Genomic DNA, 25411 nt, shown 5'->3' on the forward strand with positions numbered 1-25411 from the left:
ACATACTGCATTTTTTCATACCACCAAAGCTTTTATTAAAGTTGATTTCAGAAGGAGAGAAGTACTATGTCAGTCTCTAAATGAGAACAAGTAAACATGAACACATTTATGAATTCAAAACAGAAGCAGTGTACTTAACTTTAGAGTCATTTTAATCCAGCACGGTTGATACAGATATCTTTCCAGAGTTATTGAATTGCACACTTTAAGGAGAAGCAAATATATGTTTCCTCAAGTATAAGAAAGCTTAAACACAGGAACACTTACAAATCATCTGTTAAATATAAGATTGGAAAACCTAAAATGGGTAATAATAAAATCATTTCTGCTACAGTAACTAGGAAAAAGAGTAGGCATTCAGGAAAACTGGAAAGGATGGAATATAATCTTATAAAACTGTAGGGATTTTAATATAAGAAATTATTTACTTCTCAGACTAGCCATCTAGATATCTTTACAGTGCTTATCTCTGCTATGTCAAAATACTGTCTGGAATTAGATCACACAGGAATCCTTACTGGTAAGTTTTGTGTAAATATGAGTCACTTGTGGAAGGCTAAAGGCAACACCATGGAAAATGCCAAAGATGGGACATGTTCTTCCAGAGGTAATAACAGCTGTTTGTATTTCTTTAATAAAAAGAGGATAGTTTAAACTGCTAAATATTTAAGAGCAACTGAATGCTTCTTAGATCTTTCTAAAGAAATGCAGTTACAGGAATATGAAGCATGAAACTTAGATATTAATATAGCACTTACAGATGCTTACTTACCTAGTTGCAAAATTTTAGAATAAAATTTAATTAAGAATAAACTATATGGAAACATATGGACAGTAATTAGACAGTCACAGATAGACAGTTACAGATAGACTGGAACTACATGGAAACTAAACTATGTGGAAACAGACTGTAAACTCTGCATCACATATGTGGTGAGTTGAACAGTCATATTCCTAAAAGAAAAAAAAAAAAAAAGTCTTGATAATGAAATAGTAAATACATGGGAAATGAGTGGTCCTTTATTTACTGGGCTCCTCAAAGAAAGTGTCCCATAGCTTATTATTTCACTTCCAAAACAAGGATTTGTTGTTCCTGCCCATGTGTCTAATTTTCCAGTTGACTCAGAATGTAAGCAACATTACTAGTAATTTCACAAAATACGTTTTTGAAAATATACTAACTATTAATGTGAAAGCTTCTAACTAAAATTTTCCCAGATTGATCAATACTTTCTCTTAGTTTTTTCTTTGAGGAGATTTAATACAATATTGTTTTTCCTTTATTTTCCTTTTTGAAGCTGACTTCAAATTGAGTGAATCATTACATAATACTTTGTGTTTTGCTAATAGCTTCTAGATGTGTACTACTCATATTGTTATCATAATCAGTATTAACAGCTAATTTATGGTAAAGAATGCAGTAGTTTTGCAGTCCAGTATAGATTCCTTTTCTTACAGATGGGTGATTGAACAATTGAACATGGCTAGTTGAAAGGAATCAGATCATTTAGGCTTATTTGATGCACAGTGAACCTATGAGAAATGTTGTCAGGTCCATTAAATGTCCCTTAAAATCCTTATACACAGTAAGAATTAAATTGCATGATCTTTTCTATGTTTCTCCCTATTATTTTTCTCCCTGTTATCTGTTATTTTCATTTTAAATGACTAGGGAGTCTTTATGAACTTTTGGAGGCTGTAAATCCTCGTGGACTTTAAAATAACTTCATTGTACGTATAACTGACTTTTAATCACATATAGTATTGGGGGCGGGGTTTGTAAAAACAGTTTATTATACCGGTCAAGGATAAAATTTCTCTTTTATGTTGTAGAATTATGAAGCTAGCAATCACATTTTTTTACCTTGATGCAACATTCCATTTTTGTGAGAACTGCTGTAATAATCTGACTACTGCTGTGAGCTTTGCCTGTATCTCTTGTAACATGTCAAGTCAGACAAGCAACAATGATGAAACAGACTCATCTCTTCAGAAACAGAACAGTGAGTTCAGCTCACTAAGGCATGATGAAAATAGTTAAATAAAATTAAATACAACTTGGTGGAAGAGGGATAGTTTGGATTTTGAAAGCATTTTCCCACCTTCTGTGCTCTATAAGGTGATGTATAACCCACATGCTGCTATATTGAAAAAACTTCTGTTTTATGTGGTTAGTCCATTTCTGACTGAAAATGGCATGTACCATGGAAGAAGTGGAACAAACTCAGGACATTCAGCCATTGAAACATTCTTGGCTTGCAACCTTGCACTCTGCAAACACAGAATGTGTCTATGACCAAATGCCACATCCTGGCTGCCTGTATTCAGGGCCTTCTGTTTAGAGGACATAGTGTGGATTTGTCAAGGGCTTATGACAGGTTCATTTACACATAGATGCCAAACAAAGATGGTTTAATATGGAAGCACATGTGCTACTTCCTCCCTAAGTATTTTTTCAGAGTTGACCCCAGTCATTCACAAAGGTAGTACAGCTGAGGTAACCAAGGCTAGTCTGAATGGGTCAGTGGCCAGAAGCCAGGAGCTTGACTCCAGTGGGCCAACAAGGTCAAGTTTAAGGACGAGTTAAGCCCAGATGGAGGTGCTTGTGTGCATAAGGAAGTCAGAGTGGATCAAAAGCTTGTGTTACACCTTGCACTGATGAAGGTGGAGGTTGAACATGAGTCCTTCATTGAACAGAAGAAAGGCCTTACTTGAACATAAGACATTAGAACTTGCATGCTATTTAATATCTGTACACTGTTTCCTAGTGTCACATATTTGACTTAATATTTTTGCAGGATTATTCTTATTCTCTTCTATTTATTTTTAATTATTTTGCCCATGTTATTTTTCTTTATTACTGGAAAGCTAAAGGTATCTGAAGATAACATCTACTCAGTGTTCTCGCTCTTAGATCCACGCCTCCAGCACTACGTTTGGTTTGACAGGACCGAGTAGAACATTCTTAGCATTTAGGATTTTTTTCTTTTTCAGTATTGCATCTTTGAGACTAGTCAGGCACCAACAGGGGCCTCATTACCTGTTGATAGAAAGAACATCTCTATGAACAGTTTAATAGCAATCAACAAGAAGAGGCAAGTAGTTTGATCTCTGATTGAAGAATATATTTTTATTCAAAATAATAATTAAGCACATACTTAAGTTGCAATGATATGGAGTCACTATATGTTTAGTGAAAAGTGTATGGATAAATTAATTCTACAGTTGAGGCTTTAGAGTAATATATGATAATGGGATTTGTTTTGAGGGTTAAATGCTGAAACAAGGGACTTATTGAGGTAACTAAAGAATTCTTTGAGTAGAAGGATGCACAAGCTTAATTTTTAGTTGTTTGCTTAAGTGAACAGGCATATACTTAAAATCAGATCTGAGAAATGTTTTTAAGAACATAATGTTTTTAAGAAGATATTGGAAATATTTGTATGCTTTAAAATTATTTATAAATGATTCCGCAGGAAAAGAAAAATTGGAATGAAATATTTGTATGTTTCACTTGAAAATTATGTTTTGTTGTGGAATTTGCTTTAATTTTCTTTTATAGGATTTAAGAGCTTGATGAATTCAAAACACATTTTTAGAGAGAAAACCAAAGTATTCACATTTTAGGCTGATATAAAAAATTTTTTCATTTATTTGATTTGGCTAAAAAAACAGAAAGAGTGAACTAGCTGCCCAATTCCAGACTTGCACAGTCACTTACTTACTTTCCTGAAATGGGGCTTTATATATGTGTATATTTATATACGTGTGTGTGTGTGTGAATGACACCTGAGGGCTGTGCTGCCATTCAGAGGGACCTGGACAGGCTGGAGTGATGGGTAGAGGGAATCTCCTGAAGTTCAATAAAGGGAAGTGCAGGGTCCTGCACCTAGGGAGGAATAACCTCATGCATCAGTACAGGCTGGGGGTTGACCTGCTGGAAAGCAGCTCTGCGGAGAAGGACCTGGGAGTCCTGGTGGAGAAGTTGTTAACCATGAGGCAGCAGTGTGCCCTTGTGGCCAAGGCAAATGGTATCCTGGGTTGCATTAGGAAGAGCATTGCCAGCAGGTCAAGGGAAGTGATCTTCCCCCTCTACTCAGCCCTGGGGAGGCCACACCTGGAGTACTGTGTCCAGTGCTAGGCTCCCCAGTACAAGAGAGACATGGAGTTACTGGAGTGAGTCCAGCAAAGGCTTACTAAATCCCCTGATGAGGGGACTGGAGCATCTCTCATATACTGGGACTGTTCAGCCTGGGAAAGAGAAGGCTGAGGGGGGATCTTATCAATGTGTATAAATATCTGAAGGAAGAGTGTCAAGAGGATGGGGCCAGACTGTTTTCAGTGGTGCCCAGTGACAGGATGAAAGACAACTGAAACACAGGCAGTTCCATCTGAATAGGAGGAAACCCTTTTTACTGTGAGGGTGACAGAGCATGGCACAGGTTGCTCAGAGAGGTTGTGGAGTTTCTATCCTTGGAGACATACAAAAGCCATCTGGACAGGATCCTGGGCAATGTGCTCCAGGTGATCTTGCGTGAGCAGGATGATCTCCAGAGGTCCCTTCCAACCTGAACCATTCTGTGATTCTGTAAAGATGCTTCTGGATACTGTACTTTAGTTCTGTATGTATTTCATGATCAATATTCACTTTGGAAGGTGCATTTTGCAGTTTATGAAACAAAAGATCGATATTAAATCTGAAAACCATAATCTGTAATTTCAGTGAACTTGTAGTATTACAGTTATCATTCACATACTTTAATCTTAATAGAGAAAGGTATCAAAATGCAATATACTGTTTTAATTATCATCTCTTCCATGTAACATTTCAGTGAATATACTACTGCCTTAGGATACCACTGATATGAACAGTTCCTATTCTTTCTTCTACCTACCTCTGGTTGAACGTAGTTCCTTCATGAATTTCAGAAATCTAATTAAATAGAAGTTACTATTTGAATTTATTACCATTACAGTCCAGGTAGAAGAAAAAAATTATAATTATTCCATGCAGGCAAATTAGAGACCTAGACCATACGTGTTCACTCAGATCATTTGTTCAGGAGAGAACCACCTGAAATCTTTCTGAAGATGGATGGTGTTTTGGACTTTGGGTTTGGAGCTTGCTTTTACCATGGTGCTTTAGTGTGGAAGCTGAAGAAGCAAGCAGCTGGACAGAAAGCATCCTCTGGTCTGTAATACAGACTCACAGTGCACTGAAAGATACCGATTAAATTCAGAAGAAAATTCATGCAGATATTTTGGGGCAGAAGCACAACCAAGAATCATACAGTATATTTGATGGAAAGAGCAAATGTAGTGATCCTTCTGCTGGGAGATAGTGTCATATGGAATAATATGAGAAATTTAATAACATCCTTTGGCAATTTCAGAAGAGTTCTATTTTTGATCTTTTCACTGTTCTTATCTTCTTTGTACTGATTTATGAATTAAAGACTTTTTAGGCTATTTTAGGAAATATATCTCTTCTTTCCTTATAACTCATTTAATGTATATACTTCTGCTATTTCTGGCATCACCTCAGTTTGTCAAGTAAGTTTTCCAATTTTCATATCTACAGCTTTTACAACGTTTTTTGCATTCTATAATGGTATGTAATGGAAACTGAGTTACCTATTTTGGAAGAAAAGATTGAAGATACCAGATTTGCGTTTAATTTATTTCTATATAAAATGTTACATATTCATAACTTGTCTGACTTTATATTATGCTATTCAGCTCAGTAGGCTTTTTACCTGTGATATTAATCATACGTCTATTAGAGCTAACCTTACACCTTAGAATATTGCAATTATGTGAGCAGATTCATCTTCCTTTACATTTTACTGCATTCCTCAATTTATTCACCAAGTGATTAATTAATTTTAAAATGTGTGCAACTATTTTCAACTGAAAAATATTGTACTCATTCTTAAAATATTATCAGGTTTATATTGAGTAACATGTAAAGACTTTCTGATACTATTAACCATATCCTAGAAATGCTGCATTTTTATCAATTTAACTAAGTTTGCACTGACTTTTAATGGGGTCCTAATTATTCTTGCCTGGTAGAACTTTTTTTTATTGTTTAACAATAAACATAGCTTGCTCACAACTGTAACTGTTGCTTTTGCTACTTACTTATTGCTACTTACTTCTGTCCTTATACAATAGATGAGTATTTTTACTTTTATTTTCAAAAGTAATGAACTTATTGGCTATAGTTAGGAATGTATCTCAAATAATAAATAACAGTAGTAATGTAGCATTTTCAAATTTTCTAAAGATATATTAAAAAAAAAGATGCTGTGTTTCTCATTACACCATCTTAGGTGCCATGTGTTTCCTTGAAAAAGTGAAGTTTTAAGTACTTCCATGACTAAAGTTCCAATTTTATGTGTCTTAACTTCTAGTATTGATATTTTTCTATAAAGACAAAGTCAGATGAGGAAGAACTGATTTACTAAGTGTGCATAAAACTGAAAATGTTTTCCTCTAGTACAAATTTATTCACATAATCACACATTCACAAGTTACACCACTCAACACTATTGGGTGAGGCACATGAATTACAATGAGATGAGAATTTACTGTTCATCAGCTGACCCATGATAACATTCATAGGGGCTCTCTTTGCTGGCAACAAATACAAGATAATCTGTGTTACGTTAAACCCCTTCCCTTAACTAAAAAGGTAACTTCATGTGTCTCAGTTTTTCTTAATTGACTTCACACTGAATATTATTTGCTTGGAAATCACTGAAAGAATCACATTTTTAGCAGTTTGGCTTAAGATTATGATAACGAGACATACAAATACCTGGACTTCTGCAGGAAATTCAAGTTATTTGCATTTTTCTCCTAATTTCCTAAAGTAGGTCGAAAGTTAGTCTATTTTATCACAGTGTGTGTTGACACTTCACACAGATCATCTGATAAACTGTCAATGCAGCTGATGTCACAAACCTGCTTGCAATGAGAAAATCATACAAAAGCCTTCACTAATTTTTCTTTTAGTCAGTGCTAAAAGATAGACGGGCAGAAATTTAACTGAACTGTAAAGCTTTTCCTGTTATATCTTTTGATATACAAAGCACATTTAATTAAAAAAAGAGGAGTCATCCCCAGGACTTTTCCACATGTCTTCTATGTTTTGAAATGCATAGAGCTTATTGCCCCCACCAGATCAGAAAAAAAATGGCAAATTCTGGCAGTAATATAGGCTCTCAGAGTTATTAGGCAATTAGTATCAAAATGGTATTTTTTGAAATTGGCAAGAGACGCAGAGGACAGTTATAATATCATCTGCCTTCTAAAAGTCACAGCAGGGCAGGAAAAGGTTTGGGTTTTTAATTTTTTTAAAAGTTAAGGAAAGAATTTTCTCCTGTTTATGCTTTTCCTTGATGCCAGTTGCTATGCTTTAGCGGTTGCTAATTGCACTTACCCATTTGCCTCCGTTTATTTTTTGGCTTATATAAAATGTAAAACAATATTTGTTTATAAGAAAACAACATTTGTTCCATTGATATAGTCTGCAGTGAAAAATATTATGAATTTGTTGTTGCAGTAGTTTTCCTTTCAAGTTGGACTCAGTGCCAGCCATATAGGGGAAAGCACTTTTATTAGTAGAATGTTGTAATAAACAATTTATTCTGAAAACCTGCTTTTTTGCTTGTATCATCTGAAGGGAAAGAGTGAAGAAGCAAAGCCAGTGTCAAAAGCAAAGCCATCTGCAAAACAGATTCATCCCTGTTACGTTTGCCTGTGTGACGTTCTCTGATTCTTTTAGAATTAAAACAACTTTTCATTTGAAAAAAGAAATTTCTAGCAATTCACAGCAATAAAGCAGGCTTTGAAATCATGAGCTAACTGTAAAATCTCCCCTTAAGCTGCCTATTTCTGTAAAAGATATCATAAAATAGCTTAGATGGTCTTAAGTATCAGAATTGACTACAAGCTTGCTGATCATTCCAGGGAATGGAGTGGAGAATGGGATGAGAGAACAGCCTGTGAGGGATTCTCACACTAAAAATGAGTAGAAAAAGAGATGGAAAATCACAGAGATAAACAGAGCTAGAAATGAATAAAGCAGAATAGGGAAGAAAAATGGTAATAATACTGGAACAGAGAAAATCAGTTTTGTTACAGGACTATAGTAAATACGACACTAACAATCTGAAGTATATATGGTTAGAAGTGTCCACCATTTCTTCACACCCCCACCCCCAGTGGAACCTGACTCAGTTACATTTTTCTGGATGAGATATCCATGTTTGATTTGGGAGGATTATTATTCTTAATTGCTGTGTAAGTCTTCAAAAACTGCTATGAAAATCTGTCTGCTCTCAATGTGAGATTCTCTTTGCTCCTCATGAGGTCTTTTTTTTTTTTTTGTGAATATAGTTCCCATACATGTGAATACATAATTTTGTGAATATAGTTCCCACTATAGCTCCCATTGCATTCTAGGAACCGGGAATTAAAAAAACAGTGCTTAGGTTTCTCACAGCAAAAAAGATCCAGAAAATGATATGGGTAGCATAGAGTATGAAGAATAATTCTGAGAAGAATCAACGTCTGGAAATCAAACTCTAGTTTATACTAAATCCTGTTTTCATCCAGGATATCTTTATTTACAACAAATACTTCCTTAATATGTTAATGCCATGTTAAATTAGTTGTGTTTGAACAAATATGCTCATTATTAGAATACTACATATATTCCTGTATGCACCTTTGCAAATGTTCCTTTGATAGTAACAGCAGTACTCAAGGACTCAACAGTGTATTTTGTAAGCCAGGAATACGTGTAATTCTTCTGAGGTAAATATCTCTCTTAGAGCAACAGCTGTTTCCTTTTCAGTAAAAAATATCAACTTATTTAGCAGTAGTTTACAAGAAATGGAGAAAATCACAATATTGGTATTCTCAGTGAAATAAAGGCAGAAATTAAGGTCACTAGCTAGCATGGAATTTGGGTAGAATATTGAGACAAATATTTCTATCAGTGTAAAAAGAGATAAGTCATCTCAAATTCCACATAATCTATTGGGAGCAAATAAACTCCAGTGTTCAATAGTCTTATATCAAATAGCATAGTTTCTTCTGGAAGTGTACTTTCTCTTACCCTCATGGTAAGGCATTAGTTTAACAATGAATTCATGGCTTGAGCAAAACTTACTGACTCAAAAAGCATCATCTTTTGCAGCAGCAGTTATTTTATGGGATTCTCATCCAAGTATTCAGCCAGCCTAATCCTGCTTAGCTTTTGGAATCTGATGCAATTACGGGCTATTGTGATAAGGCAAAAGGCTTACTACCCAGATTTATTTTATAGTAATGTGAAGTCAGAACTTGCTGTGTTTAGATATAGTATTCTCCCCTTTTTCTTGGCAATATTATGTCAAGTAAGTCTTTCTCATGCTTTTACAGATTCCTATATTTGCCCTCTAGTTGCCTTTGTATGTTTACCTTCTGTTTGTGTAGCTTCTTAGCTCTGCAGTAATCTTGAGAGAGTAAATAAATAAGAGCTATACAACTCTATTTTGAATTATGTGCCAGCGGAGAGGAGGAGGGAAACAGAAAGTAAAATCAAGCAATCCATAGTTAGACTACAAAGCCTACATCTGTGCTCTTGGCTTTCTGATCACCACGGAGTGACGCTAAATCACACTTAATTAATTGCATGAATTTCTTCAAATGATTTAACATTTTTGGTATGCTCCCACAGATTCTTCTGTCGTAATAATTGCACATGTTTAATTACTAACAAAATAATACCTTTCACTTGCAAACAAAGAAGTGCCAATTTTTTTGGTATAAATCATGGTTTCCTAAAATTTCCCAGATTACTACTGCTAAAAGCAGCAACATTAGTAGTTGTATTTTGACCCATGCACATATGTTTAGTTTCTAGACAACTATGATCCCACTCCCATGACCTGACTTTACCAACTTTCCTAGTGTTACAAGAAAAACACCGCCTTCTATTATGTGCAGACCCTGCCTGCCCAATGAGTAGAACAGAAAAAGACTCACTTTATTAGTATTTCTTTTATTGAAGAAAATCTGAAGTTTACAATTGCTAGCACGTATCTATGACAAAGGTGTTGTAGACAATTCCTGGTGTCAGTTGCATGCACGTGACTGTGACCTATGCCAAATTGCAAGGAGGACTCCATCTAAGAGTGATCAGCTCTTGCACAGATACTTGGATGGTGGGTAGGTGTCATTATGTTATCTGCACACTGTTATAGTTCATGCTGTTCTTTACATAGTCCAAGTTCAAAATACTTCTGGTCTTCCAGGCCAAAACAGTTTTATCTTGAATTAACTTTGTAGAAGCAAGAGCATATGCAGCTATAAGAGTACCAGCTAAAATATTGTTTGGCAAGATGGCATTAGCTTTTTAACAGTTCGTTAACCTACTCACATAAAGTAACTAATCACTAATCTGCTGTGAGTCAGCAGGAGATTCATTCTGCCACTAAGGCATTCAGGGATGTTGAGGAGGGTAGTGGCACTTTCTCTATCACTGCTGAATATCCCACTTCTTCATTCACATAGGACCTATTATCGTCTCTCCAAAGGTGTCTCCAAAGGTCTCCGTGCTACATCCTGACTTGACCTGCTCCTGTATCCAGTACTTGTCTCACCTCACTTCTCCTGTGCATGTCTCACATTGAGTTGATTTCTACAGTGTGTCAGACTTCAGGCTTGTGTACATGTAGGGTCTACAAGTGATTTCCTAAGTGGGTGTGTAGGCAGACACAGTACTTCAATAACATGAAGCCATCTTTTTCTGCCTGCTCCACAGGCACTGAGAGAAGTGAGGAAACAAGTCCTAAAATTTCCCATGTACTACCAGTAGTTTACTTACTACAGTGTGGGCAACCTCGTGCTTTAGAATAATGACATGGTGTTTTGAAACACATTTTATTATTGAGTGAGTTAAAAGCTTTTCTTTATATGATAAACTGGACACACATGAAAAGGAGGAAGACTAAGCTGAGGGAACCTCATATTCAAGAATAGAAATTTGGACCTTTTTTTTGCTTTAAACAAAGAAATGGAATTTAACATAGTACTGTAAAGAACGTGTGCACTTAAAAAGCTTTTCCAACAAGGTATTTTTCAATGTCTGAAGTAAGAGAGTTCTACTTTCAAATATTGATTAGAAATGTCAAATTGTTTGTCCTTAAAGTATAGTAATAAATCAAATGGCAGCAAGTGTCTCTTTACAGTCATGATGGACACTTTGACTAGTTCATGGGAGAGGAGGGAAAAACACATCTGTACAGCTTTAAGGAGTCTCTTGTACTCTGGTTACCAATTTCTCCAGTCTTTGTTTTATTTCATCTGGTTTCTTAATTAATGATTTTCATTTTCCTTATGAAGTGAATACTTATGCCTATATTTAAAGTTAAGCCTATGAGTTGAGAGATCCGTAAAGTCAATGAAGCTAATCATATGCTTAAAACTGATCATGTTTTTGTGCAAAACTAATACAGTGTCAGAGAACTTACTGCTTTGTATATTTCCTATGTAATTCAGGAATTTAACAATTTTTGAAAAATTAAATGGAAATATTTATTTTGATAAATGTAGGAAAATATGCACAATAAACTATTTGAAGAATCGAATCTGTATTAGGAACTATGATTTGTGCATGAATTAACATGTGGTAAGTCAGGATTTCCCTAGCATCTGTTCTGTAAAATTTACAGCTTCACAACCTTACAAAGTTTAGAAAATTTAATACAGCTCTCCTCCAGCCCTAATGAATATGAAACACAAACAAGGTAAAGCTAGAAAAAATTACTTCTACTTCCTTTTTCTTCTCATCAAGTGCAAAATAATTTCACATAGTCCATGACTCTTTCTGAATTTTTAAGTGACTTCAATGATGGGCAACTTGCTTTCAGGAAAGTGTCTCAAGTCTGATACATTCTTAAAAGTAAGAAATTTTTATTTGATTAATTTCATATCATTTCATCTACTTCATTCCCTTTGGACTTCCCAGATGCTTTCTTCCTACTGCAGTATCATTTGTGAATTTTATCAGTGTACTTTTAAAGCTTTTTTTTAAAAAAAAGGATAATTAAGATGAAGACTAAAAGTGTTTTAACACTAATTGCTGCAGCATACATTTAATGTTCTTTTAAAGCCTGGTACATTTCTGCTTGTAACTACTTTGTGCTTATTTTCTTTTGAAAGTTTTTTTTTTTTTTTTTTTTTTTGGCCATGTTCAGTTCAAGATCACTGAAATTATTGGTATTGGTACCAAAATTACATATTATTTCAAGTGAAACTTGACTCCACATAAATTGGAACATTTTACTTGAAATTAGAAATGTTTTTGTTGTGTAGAGAGCATATAATTCCAGTGAAAACACCAGTGAAGTTTTAAATGGTATATCCACTTGTCTTCAATATTTGAAATATGTCCTAGAGAAACAGAACTGTCTTTTTCTCTTTCTCTCTTATTTTAGTAGCAACTAGGTTAATTCCCTGAACCACAGCTTCTTGTCAATTTTTTTTGTAGATTTATACATTTTTGCGAGAAACTGAGTAATTCCCTTAGAGCTGGCATTCACCTAGGTCGCAAAATTATTTGTTTTAAAGGGGTAGTATCTGTTTAGTCTTTCAGATAACATCAATTTGTAATACACTTGTAACCTATAATATGACTTCTGCATCTTTTCGCACGTCTTTGCAATTTGATTTGGGCAAAATACCTTTGTTAGAAGCCATCTTTGATTTTAAATTATAGACCATTGGCTGAAATCAAAATAAGAGACTTTCAAAGATGGTTTGCCAGACTACCATCACTGGCCATGATGACAGCTAGTGCCATTACAGCAACCATGGAGGTTTCTACATTATTGTTTTGGTTTGGAGCAATATTGCATTTTTGGAGCAAATCTCCTGATTGTCCTTATTTTCAGTGTTTTGTTTCAGATCACAGAACATTTGGTATCAATCCTGTAACCCACCTTCTCTCAGTTACTTTGTCTGGGCACACACAACTGTGCAGAGACTCTGCAAGAATATAAATGCTTTGTGCTCTTAAGCTGTAATATATATTGGCTAATACACACGATACATTGGTATTGCAGTACTCATTACCCCTGGGGGACACCTAGTGAGTCTTTGCTGGCCTGGAAGTCATCAGCCAGGTGGGGAAGGTTCAGCCTCCATTGTTCCCTGGAAGAGATTTGATCTTCAGTGTTGCTGAATTACCATCTTCCAGTTCCCTGCTTTTCTCTCTTGAGATTTTCTACCTTTTCATGTCAGTGTTTTTCCTCTTCCATCTTCAGCTGCAAACTAGCCCCGTCAGAACAATCTTACCTGTGTCTGTAATTTTGACTTTCTTATCTGCATGATGCTTATCTGCATATTTTATTATAGCTCTTTCTCAAAATGTAGCAGTTTTCACAGAAGTCTGAGTGAAGATTATACGGCTGTGCTGCACCAGAATTAGGTAGTGGGTCATGGCTAGGTCAACAACTAGGAGGACGGTTACAACTACCAGCCTCTGGCTCTTCATGAATCACCCTTCCACCAGCAACTCATCTTCCACCCAAACCTCTCCTGGCTCAGTAGGTTTTCCCTTCTTGCTGGCCCTTCTGTTGTTTTCAGAACTTTTTTCCAAACTCCTTGTGCCCCCACCTCTCTTTTATTGTACTTCTTTTGTCAAGTGTCACCATTTCCAGTTAAAATCTTTTCCAATGGTGACATCAGCTGCTTTGGTCTCCCAGACAAGCCAAGAAGAGAGGCCCTCAAGGAAACAACACTGCCTGCTGCATGACATCCTCATCATATTGGAGGCCTGTAGGTTAGTTGAGTGGCAGCCATTGAAGTATGTGTGATTACAGCTGCTTTGCTGCAGTGATTTGGAGCGTGGGTCCTGCCATCACCCCCACACAGACCAAATAATATCCAGGAGGGCCAGGACTGCTTCATTAAGGGTGCCCTCCTGGAGAAGGTTGAAATCTTACTCTGTTGGTATTACACCTTTGTTCAACTGAAGTTGAAGTTCTGCTTCACTGTAAGGAGGTTCAAATAGCAGGTACCATTGTATCACTTGTAAGTAAGGCCTACTTCTGCCGATGTGGCCCATTATAGCTACTGCTGGCATCAGGAGTATGTCGCTGTGTGGCACAAACAACAGGATGCTGGTGCGTCTCTGGATGGGCTGCTTAGGGGCCAACATCCCAGAAAGTGAAGGTTTGTGCAATAGCTTTCCTTAGGCAGCTTTGCCTCACCTGGGCTGTGGGACCATTCAGTCTGGGAGACCAGACTAACTAGTCTGAAACAAAACTTCTGAAACCCATATAGCATAGGTATAAGGAGTGTCAACAACAGCTGCTTGAGCTGCTGACCCATTTCTGTTGTGCTTCATTATTGCTCATACAAACACATACAGTATTTCTCTGTTCACTGCTCAATCTCATACAGTGGGCACGGCATGCCTCCTGCACCCTTTGACTTTATCCTCTCATACCTCAGCTAGAATTTCAATCCTATTCACTATCCTGTCCTACACAATCGTATATGTGACTGTTCATATACTTAAGTTAACCACATCAATCTTGGTAGGATCAGAGCCTTGCTTTTAATTAAGTACTAAATTCCAAGAGGTAAATGTCCTCAAATTCCACTAAAAATTACGAAATTTAAAAATCAGTGAGTACACCTCCGGAAATGTCATTGTTTGTACCTATACAGAATTATTTTTCCTTACAGTTTCATTACAGTGTTCCCATTAATTCTGCAAGGCAGGACACATGCAAATCACACACGGAAATAATGTATTATGTTACTCTCAGGAACAAAGCTAACTCAAACTTCATATTAAAGAGTGGTATTATATTCTAGGCACAACCTCTTTAATTATAGCAGTCCCTGTAAATTTGTTTGGGGGGAAAGGAGCTGCTAAGCAGTTTTCAAAATTCCTATTTTCCTTTTGTAGAAGATTAATGAAAAGTGTGAAATACGCTTTCCACATAATTTAATGAAATCCTTCATTAGTGAGAAATTACACTTGTGCTCCATATTAAATAAGTTCTTTGTGCATGGAAAGTAACTCTTAATTTGCTTAAAATTGGAAGGAGTCTATTAGCTTTACAGGATGGTAACTGATTGCTGTGCCACTGGTATTTTTCACAAGCAAAGCAGTTTCAGATGACTGTTATAAACAGTACGCTAAACCAAATGCTGAAAGGCAATATAGCGTTATTTTTCACTACCTTTTTCAATTAAAATGTACTCTCTTTGTAATCCCACAGCTGACCAAACAGGAATGTTATTCATAGGAGATGCAATAATACAGGTCAGTAAAGATTTGCTTGTTCTGCAGACACGTTTGTTTCATACTTGGCTTTATGTCTATTTCATTAGCCAGCTTACACATTGCAAATCGTTTTCTCTCTATCATATCTGCTTTTAGGTTAATGGTATTAATGTAGAAAGTGCTACCCATGAAGAAGTGGTAAGTCTTTCTACTTTGATTTTTTGATAACATGCAGAATATTGTGTCCATACTGTTTTTTCTCTAGCTTTGTACCATAGCAGTTTATTTTTTCACTGTAAAGACACAGTGCTTTAGCCAGGTCTGTCAGGCATGTGAACATTAAGAGTTTTATTTTGCCTGTTCACATTATTTATAGTTTCTTTATAGGTACCTTTTTGTGACTGTTCTTCACATTAGGATACATGCACTTGTGGCACAAACGTACTGTTCCAGAGTCCAGTCTCCATTATCATTTACTGTAGTTTTTACATTCCTTAGAAAAAATAAATTTTTAAAAGCAGAAAATAAGGCAAAAATGCCAAATCTTGGTAGGTTATGTCCATTCTCTTCAGTGGAGCCCAACTGCTCTTCCCAGAATACGAACTTTATCAGTTTCACCAATGAACATATGATGAATTTTTTCTTTCTGTGAACTGTACACTGGGCTACTTGCCATAAAAATTGAATAGAATGCAAATAAAAAATTAAAAGAGCTTCACTATTTAAGAATTAATGTTAAACATATAAAAAACATACATCACCTTCTTAGGTATGCTACCACAGGTACTCAACAGTCCTGTGGGTATGCACAATTACAGTTTCTCAGGGAAGGCAAATACATTGAATAGTCTTTTTATATATATATATATATATATATATATATATTTAAATATATATGTATGTATATGTACATGTGTGTGTATTTGTAACTTTATTTATTTATGCACAGAGGTATGATCTTTATGGAGTATGACTTCGTTATAGTCCCTGATCCACTGGTATTGTAGGTGGTCCTAAAGGGTTTAGGTACTTTGATAATACTTTTAAACAGTACAAAAATTCTCAGCTTTTTAGCATTGCAGGAATAAGGATTGAATTACTGTAGTAAAGAATCTATTTTAATTGATTGTAAGAGCAACATTGAAAAATTAGATTATGTGAGGTGAGTGTCATGTTCCTGCTCAGGTATTTAAAATCTTTGATACCCTTTGCCTTCAGTACGATTAAAAAGGACTCAAGTTTTGCAGGTTATATGTGTGCGTGTATATATATACACACACATATATATATGTATGTGTATGTGCACATGTGCACACATGTATATATATATGTATAATATTATATATAATTTATATGTGTATTGTGACCACAAGGTGGACAAGAGAGGGTCAGATACCAGCGGAGAGAGACATTCAAGGTTCATAAGGGGTTAAGCAGGATAAGTTTAACAAAGGATTTACTCTACAGACTGCATGGGGAGCCCCAGGAACCATGAGGAGGGGTTGCCAGTGGGAGGCTGCTGGAGGCACGGGTAGGACACACAGGTCAGACGCCCAGGTGGGAGTCAACTTGTTGTTCCTAAGGACCCCTTAAGTCTACTACAACTGTTTCCTCATCTCAGCTGTGCTAACCTGAGTAGCTACTGTCTGGAAAGCAGCCAGACGTTGTTGACAAAATGGAATATGCATGCCTGACCTTGATGGGAATTTGGTCAGTGCATAGTTTCACACAGTGGGCCTGCTACTATGTACGCTGCCAGTCACTGATTCCTCACCAGATCTTCAGCAGGTGTTCTCACTACATGTATATACACCTGCATTCATGCGTATATATATAGTTATGTAGTTATTGTTGCTGTGGGCTGTATTGCTTAGCACAGTGTACCTGTTTTGTGTTAGGAGTTCTCAAGTGTTACAGAAATATCACTAGTACATAAAAATAAGATTTATCATTATATTTAGACTGTGTCTAAATGCTGGGGCAATAATGGGAGGAACAGAGAAAGCAGTGGTGATAACCCCATTCAAATTTCAGCTTATCCTGTATGTCATTTTAAGACAGTATTCATCAGATTTGGGGGAAGTTTAAAAGAAAGAAACTTTCTTTGAAAGAAAGAAGCTTCCCCCAAATCTGATGAATAGTGTCTTAAAATGTAAGAAATGTACTTAAACATTGGTTGCAGATTTTTCTTCTTTTCTGAAGATTCTTTTAGATTGTATCTGTAGGACCAAGATGCACTTCCTACCTTCAAGTCTGAGTGCACATATTGTACACATGCTAACTCCAAGCTTATACTGCCAGATGTTAGAGGGATAGAGATAATAAATAACCCTAATATAAATCTTTGTACCTAATAAGACTAAATGTAAATGTTGAAGCAAAAAGGAGAGGAATAAAAAAAAAATACAAAGATATACGAAGTTAAAAAGTTGACCTACAAAGATGTCAGCTGCAGGCTGGGATGAGAATAAGGCACACACTGCTGTATCATGGTTTTCATGTGAAAACCAGTATGTGCGGATTACAGGGGAGCTGCACCACTATGAAAAGTCCCCTTCTCTAGAAAAGATTGTCCAGGATTGTACAGCATGCTATGGAATGCACTTGTAGCTTGTGCATAGCTTTTGAATCTGGTGAAGTTCCTTAAGAGAAGCCAAACTGTTATTCATGAAGTAAAAGCATGAATGTGATAGATACGTATCTCCTTTTTTTTTCTGAGGCTCACTCATGTCGATTTTTGAGAAGTGTTAACAGTATGTAAGTTTTTGTTAAGTTTAGAGGAATCCTGAAGTTAAAGAATGGAATTAAGATAACTAGTGCTAGTACCGTATACTGACTCTTTCTGGCATATTCATGGTCATTATAATATTCAAGAAGGGGACTAAGGTCTTCAAGTGAGTTCTAAGGAGGTATAGTACAGTAAAAAAGGATCTAAAGATTGGGAAGATTATCTGATATTTCTAAGGCCAGTAATTTCACAGAGCATTCAGTTTGCTTAAAATAAAAATTATTAAAATGTTTTCTATATTGCTTTATAGAATTAAGATGTTAAGAGCTTCTCTCTTCTCCTAATTAAACGGTAGCATCTCAAACTCTCTTATCTCTTCATTGAAAAGGTTTGTGTTGGGGGGTCAGTAGGGTTGTTCTGTTTTGCAGAAAAAAATTAAAATAGGGAATTACTTTCTTCTTCTGAAACATGTTATTTTGTATATAATACCTTCCATAGCGTTTTCAGTGCTTAGATGCTTGCAGCTGTACCCCAGATTAGAAAATACTTATCAATTGCTACTTCATATTACCTATTGGTAATAGTTGTAAGTTGTAATAGTAATCAGTTGATTCACTGACAAGTGTATCTCAGAATAGCATCTGTAGCAATCATAAATGACATGGGTTTTGACAGTCTTATCAGCAAGGCAGAAATTATATGGGCAAAGAAACTAAACTAGTTTTTATTACCTGGAGGTGATCTCTCTAGGTCAAGATAAAGTGCAGCTACATGATCTTGCAGTCCATTTCTTAGTGCTGATTAATATAGTCAGGCTGAATCTCTAAAATAATAACAGACAGAATCTCAGTAAAGCACTGAGTCAGATCTGTTTTATATTGGTGAACTGCCCTCCTGCTGCTTGTATTGTTATTGCACATACAAAACTCTAAACCTTCTGAAAGCTATTCCTCACAAAACTGTAAGTTACATCCCTTAAGGGTTGTTTTTCAGTACCAAGGAACACTGAAGAACTGTCAGTGTAACTCAGCTATTCTCAGTGGTGAGGAACGATAGAGAAATTTGTAAAGCTACTCTTTGCACTGTGCATGGGAATTCAATGAGAATCACTAAACAAAACATTTTGGAACAACTGTAGGCCATATGGCTGAAAGAAGCTCCAGAAGGGAAAGAGATCTCAATGGACCTGGAGACAGATCTGCAAAGAGACATTTCTACAACCACAGCCTGCTATCAAAATCAGAGTGAGGTTTGATAAATGGGTCAAGTAGTTTAGGAAGGGACTGATTCTATATGGTATCAGATTAGGTAGGCTACTGCCAAAGCTCCTGAAAGAATGGAGGATGTTTTATTTCTTATTTTTATCTAAGTTGCATTTCCCTGAAATAACAGTTGAGTTTTCTCACCCAGAGTAAAGATTTCCTTATTTGAATATGGTATATGACTTTGTAGTTGAGAAGAAATGCTTCAGAAAGAAGTCTGTTAATGTTCCTAAGCTTGCAGCTGTAGGAATCCCTTGTTTGTCAGTAGCCACTATTTGTAGATGGAATACGTCAATGATGCCTTTATCTGCTGTCTATGAGGAGGTTAATATTTCTTATCTCATGTTCATTGAATTACACAGTGCCTGAGTGCACATGCATGCACACAAACATACGACATAAACAGCTAAAGTAAAATTCATATAGAATTTAGGAATATGTGCGAGTGATCTATTTAATTAAAAATAAAAAATAAAAAGCCTTGAACTGAAGTTCTTTAGAGTCTGTGGGTTGTTTTTTTTTTTTTTCTGATGAATGTAGATAAGTTTAAATTTCTGGTACTGCATACATCCAGAGCTGCGTTGATACTTGTTTTTTCAGTGCTTCTTTCCTACGTAAGATTTTTCATTTATTTGAAAGAGGAAACCTCACTCCTAAGATCTGTTTAGGGTTCAGAGAACTCATAAACTAACAGGTTTGGGTTTTGTATACAATACAGTAGCTTCTGAAGCTATTAATACAATAGCCTAGTGATTAAGAGTACTTATCTAATCCAAAAGGCAGGAAGTTAGGTTTTGAGGAGCTATCTAACCTTTAGGGAATCACACCTGCATCTTCTATCTCCATAAAGAGTTCCCTATTTTCTATGTGCGTAAGTCGGGTGAGAGGTACTCCATCAATTCTGTTCAAAAGGCGCTCAGCAATGAGGTTTGGGTAGTCTCAGTTCATGTGGGGTTGTATTTTATGCTTAGCATTGTTAATGTCATACGAAATAGTTAATGAGTGGGAGAATGCCTGCCGCAGGATTACTGAGTCATTCTTCTGGCTTGCTTTATTTCCTTTGGCACCATGATCATATTCAGTGATCTGCTTCAAGAGGAGGCTTCTGAAAAGTCATCCTCCAGCATAGTTTGAACATACTTCTTCCTGTTCACGTCCTGGGAGATGAAGATGTCATTTGTAAACAGCTAAATCAAGATTATGAAATGTAGTGTGTGATCCAAAGGACTACTACAAGGACGCTGGTGGTAAAGGTAGAGACACTGGATTCTTTCACTGGTGCCTGCTACAGTGATAAGGTATTAAGGGGCAGGTTCAAGAACACAGTCTCTGCTTTTAGTTTTTTGGTTTGGCTTTTTTTTAATCTTTTTATTGTAGCACTAAAAAGTGGTATTTAGAATTTTTCCCCTTTTGTTCTTCATTTCTTCTGTTTTAGAACACCTGCTGGTTCAGTCTTAGAGTATGTGAGGAAGTGTGCTGCATAGACACAAGTTTAGATAACCTACACTTTATTAAATGGAAGATTATGTGTAATCTCATGCCAGTTTGGCTGACAGGTGTTCCAGAGTCACCATGGGTGAATACATTTGGAGAGGAAGCTACAAGATCTGGGAGTAGTGGGAAAGGAGGTCAATTTAGTCTATCTACTGCTTACCAGCCTCACAGCTGGCACTGTGGAGATGGTTATGTAGATGGCTGATCTTGGTTGCACCAAATGTATAGCTTTGTTTCTTGATCCTTGCACTTTCAGCAAGGTTAAAAGATCCTAGCTTCCTTGGAATCTAAACAACTAGCTGGGCTGTCAGCAACAATCACAGCTTTCCTGTTTCACACTACTAATTATTAGAATTTGCTTTTCTCCACAGTTCTTCAAGCTGCTACAGACTTGCTATCAACTTGCAGTAGTTGCTACCCTTCTATGGGCTTATCTTGATGGCTTTATTTTCTAATATAATTTGGCTGTTTTTTTGCACCTTATTTTGTACTTCAGCTTTGCATTGTTGTTTCTTTATCCTTTTCATCTAACTTCGAGCAACTATCCTATCCCACAGTTCTCCCATTCTTTGCATTATTTCACTCATATGCACCAACCAAACATCAGAGGGCAAGCAGATAGAATCCTTAAAATAACAGTGTGTCCAAATTTTGGCTGATACACAGGCACGAAGGGGAGCTGCCGTGGCCCAAACTGTAATTTTTGTGTTGTATTTTGTATTCATGCCTGTCCTAGGTCTGACTCAGGAAAATATTCATGAGGTCATCAGATAAGCCAGTGTTTAATCCAGTTGAGATATATGGAAATGAAGCATGTGTTTAACTATTTTAATTATTGCATATGGCATTTTCTCTGAATGGTATGTTAGCAACAGATTCAAACACAATAATAATAAAAACAAAAAGATTAATGTAAATTTCATTTTAGATTTATTGCAGTCTGTGTGAGGGATTGCCTGTTTCCATTTCATATTATTAGAAAATAGATCTTTGAATTTTTAGATCACGACAAACTTAAGGACATCATGGATATTGATAAAATTCTGGATGAGTTGCTGTAGGTAGTGTTTGAAAAAAGTGTAGATGAAAACAGAAAACTGGAAATCAGAATTGAGTGAAATGATGCTTTTACAGTAGGTAATACAACAGACTGTGAAGAAATGAAAATAAATTATTTTCCGTGAAAAATAAATTTATTTTTAGAAATAGTATATTGGCATGGGCAGACTGTTAGTACAGATAATTTTAATGCAGAAATTAATCTTGTTTCTGTATTGATCATCTGAGAGCAAATATATTTTGTTTCTCTCATGGCTAATCAGATTATCACCCAACACAACACAAATCGAACAGTCAGTTCTCCTAATAAAATGTCAGTTCTACGTTTGCCCCAAAATACCCTTACAGCCTGCAAAATTCTATTTCGTGTGCATCAATCCTTTGCATTGGATGGTGTGTATATTAAAATAAAAACTGAACATATATTTTTTACTCCTTTTAAAATTTTAAAATCAAAATCTTTGATGTTGTTTCCTTCTTCTAGTAATGCTTCACTATTTAACAGAAATCAAAATGGACACTCCTTCCAATGAAACCGAATCAGGAATTACAGTAACTATACTTTTAAAAATTACTTTTCTGGTATTTTACAGATATTTTTCTCAGTAGCCTATGTCAACTGAGAAATATTTCTACAACATAGAACCAGTTGCTCCCGTGCTGTCTATGTGTTATTAGGGTATGAGGAACATGGACAGACAGCCTGTGGGACAAACTCCCAGTACGTTAGTTTATATTTAATTTTGGGACTATTTCAGATCATTGTCAGAGAGAGTTATGTCCAAAACAATGCACCAAAGTCCTTATTTTTATAAGCTCTGCCGCACTGTTGTAAGGCAAACTATTCTTAAGCATCCCAATATTGTTTACATTGGTCAAATCATACATCTACCATATGTCTGATCAGAACTTATTCTAGAGAATTACTGGATCAAGCATTTCCTTGATCAGGTCAAAACAAAATAAAATAAATAATCTTGTGTATCATAATGGAAGGTCACTGTAGGAGCGGTGAATAAATGGGTCTTTTTAACAGTGAGCCACAGAAGGATGTGCTGGCTCTTTACTGCCACATCGAAGGAGGAGGCTGTCTTGATTTTACCCTAATTATTCCCTATTTTAAGGAGCAGTAAGAAATTCTAACTCTAAGTAAAGACATTTTTTTCCTAGAGAGAGTGGTGTCTGCAGAAAACTTCAGCAATGCTTGTATGCAAGTACTTTATTTTCAGATGTTGATGGGGAGTCTAAAGTATCTTTGTATTTGAGGATTGAGAGGTGACAAATATGTGTTAGTAAAAAGCACAAAAGATGATCTGGAAAACCTGGTGTCTGAACTAAGCAAATTATTAGCAAGTAGCAAAAAAATAGAGTTAACAAACACATAGACAAAAATGATTTGCTGGCAGAGTCAGTATGTCTCAGGAACCTACTAGAGCTTTGTCAGGAATCGAGAAGCGTGTGGATAAAGGAAATGTGATCAATATAGTCTGCTTGGCTTTACAAAAGGCTCTCAACGAAATGCTTGTCTCAGACATGCTTTTAAGTAGACTAACTAACCAGTGGATAAGAATGACAATTCTTGCTTGGATAAATAATTGATTAAAAGATGGGAAACAGAGGAAAAACTATCTGGTCAGTGTTCACAGTGAAGGGATACCATCACAGCTTTGCTTCATTCACAATGAACTGTGAAAGGAAATAGTTGTCTTGGTGTGAAATTCATATGTCCTTCTACTGTTTGACTACCATTACTTGGGAAAAGACTCCATGGCAATATGGAGTATGGTTTGGCGACTTTGGTAGTTTTAAAGTTAGTGTCTTTATTTGCATTAAAAGTGAAAAAATATCTAACATTCTTAGGGTAAAAAATTACCCTCTTTTGTGAGAAAGACAGAGAAATTGTTATTCTGTTACTTTATATGAAATGGTCATTTTGTATAAATATTGCTTTATGGAAATTGTTTTCTATTTTTGTCATTTTACTGCATTGAAAAAAGCATAATTTTCTCTTAAAATGACAGTAGCTCAATGCTGTATTTCCAAACTGTCCAAAGCAAAATTAATATTTCTTTTTATGCTGAAACCATTGTACAGTACTTGTGGCAGACAAATCCACAGACATCAGTGTGCGCGCATGCGTGACTGTCTGTGTGCTTGTGTGAATACTGCTTAGCAAGTTCTACTGAAGTCAAATCAATAAATATTTCCTTTAATTAAATCATATTATTTGGAAAGATGCACATTTATCCAAAATGGTCAGGAGTTCCATATACTTAAGTTATATGTCCATATCTTCAAACATTATGTGTCTGTCATATTATGTAACAGTGGTGAGTCTAATCCTTTCTAGTTAATGAAGATCTCAACGTAAAATTCTGTATGGGTTTGTGTGTGTGCCTGCAAGTGTATAATGCAACAGAGATTTAAGAGAACAGTATTGTACAAATCAAAAAATAAATAATAATAGCAAAAGAGTTATTTGTTTATATTTTGGGGGAAAAAAAAATAAAAAGACCATTACCATGCAGAGGGCCTTTTAACTTTCTTCTAAGTGGCCTTCCAAGTGCCACAAGCTTGTTTCTGCAGGGTTAGGAATAGTAAGGGATATCCCACAGAGTACTACTGCACAGGTATACGAATGTGCAGGAACTCTGTAACAGGTTTACTAAATTTGTTTTTTTTTAAAAAATCATCTACTTTGTTCTACTTAATCTTACAAAGTAGCATTTGAGCACACAGACAATAAATTCTTGCCGCTCATCTTATGTACGAATTGCCAGACAGCTGGGTTATCAGGTTCATCTTTCTTTGACACACCACTTTTTGTGAACAGCCCAAGTGGTCTATGATGTTCTCTGTGACTTTGGGGGAAACCCAGGGAAATCCGTGCTAAACGGCTATTGCACAGTACAGTTCCTGTTCTGGTGTTGTGTGGTGTGGGCTAGGTGTTAGCATGTGTGCTCTCTGTGCCTAGTGGAGAAGAGAAACACGGTGCAGAAAGATTTTACTGAGATTTGTCTGGTTTTGGTCGGGGACACATCGCACTGTCCCCAAAGTGAGCGCTACCCTAGAGTGGAATGAATTGTTCACTAGAAATGCCTATTTGTATTCACCATAAACAAAAACCTACATGACTAGTTAAGATGTAAGTTTCATTGAACTGAATCCCATTTCAAGACAGTAAACTTTTTTTCCCATTAACTAGAAAAGACAAAACTGAGCATCTAAGAATATAAAAAGAAGCACAAGGTACTACGCAACATTTTTTCTTCATATGTTTTCATAGTAAATTAGTGAGTTTTAATATAATTTTGGTATTTCACACAAATGGTAATTTAATTGAAATCTTGCTCACCAGTCCAGGAAAATACTTAGAAATATTTCGTATTTTAAGTATGTGAGTAATGTCACAGAAGTGAATCAATAAATAAGAAGTACTTCTTTAAAACAGAGAATCCATTCAATGGGGTTGTTTTAGATTTTCAGAATTTCAACTGCTTTTAGTCAGTAGTCATCAAGCGTCTTTGCCAGATCTTTGAACTCTTCCAGCTATTTTTTGTAATAGTTTAA

General features: G+C 35.9%; 1 pseudogene; it reads left to right on the forward strand.

Moving 5' to 3' along the window:
- LOC135330159 (gamma-2-syntrophin-like) overlaps positions 1 to 25411 on the forward strand; it is a 136583-nt pseudogene that overhangs the window by 30656 nt on the left and 80516 nt on the right.

Source organism: Dromaius novaehollandiae, chromosome 16 (assembly GCF_036370855.1).
Source record: "Dromaius novaehollandiae isolate bDroNov1 chromosome 16, bDroNov1.hap1, whole genome shotgun sequence".
Lineage (NCBI taxonomy): Eukaryota > Metazoa > Chordata > Aves > Casuariiformes > Dromaiidae > Dromaius > Dromaius novaehollandiae.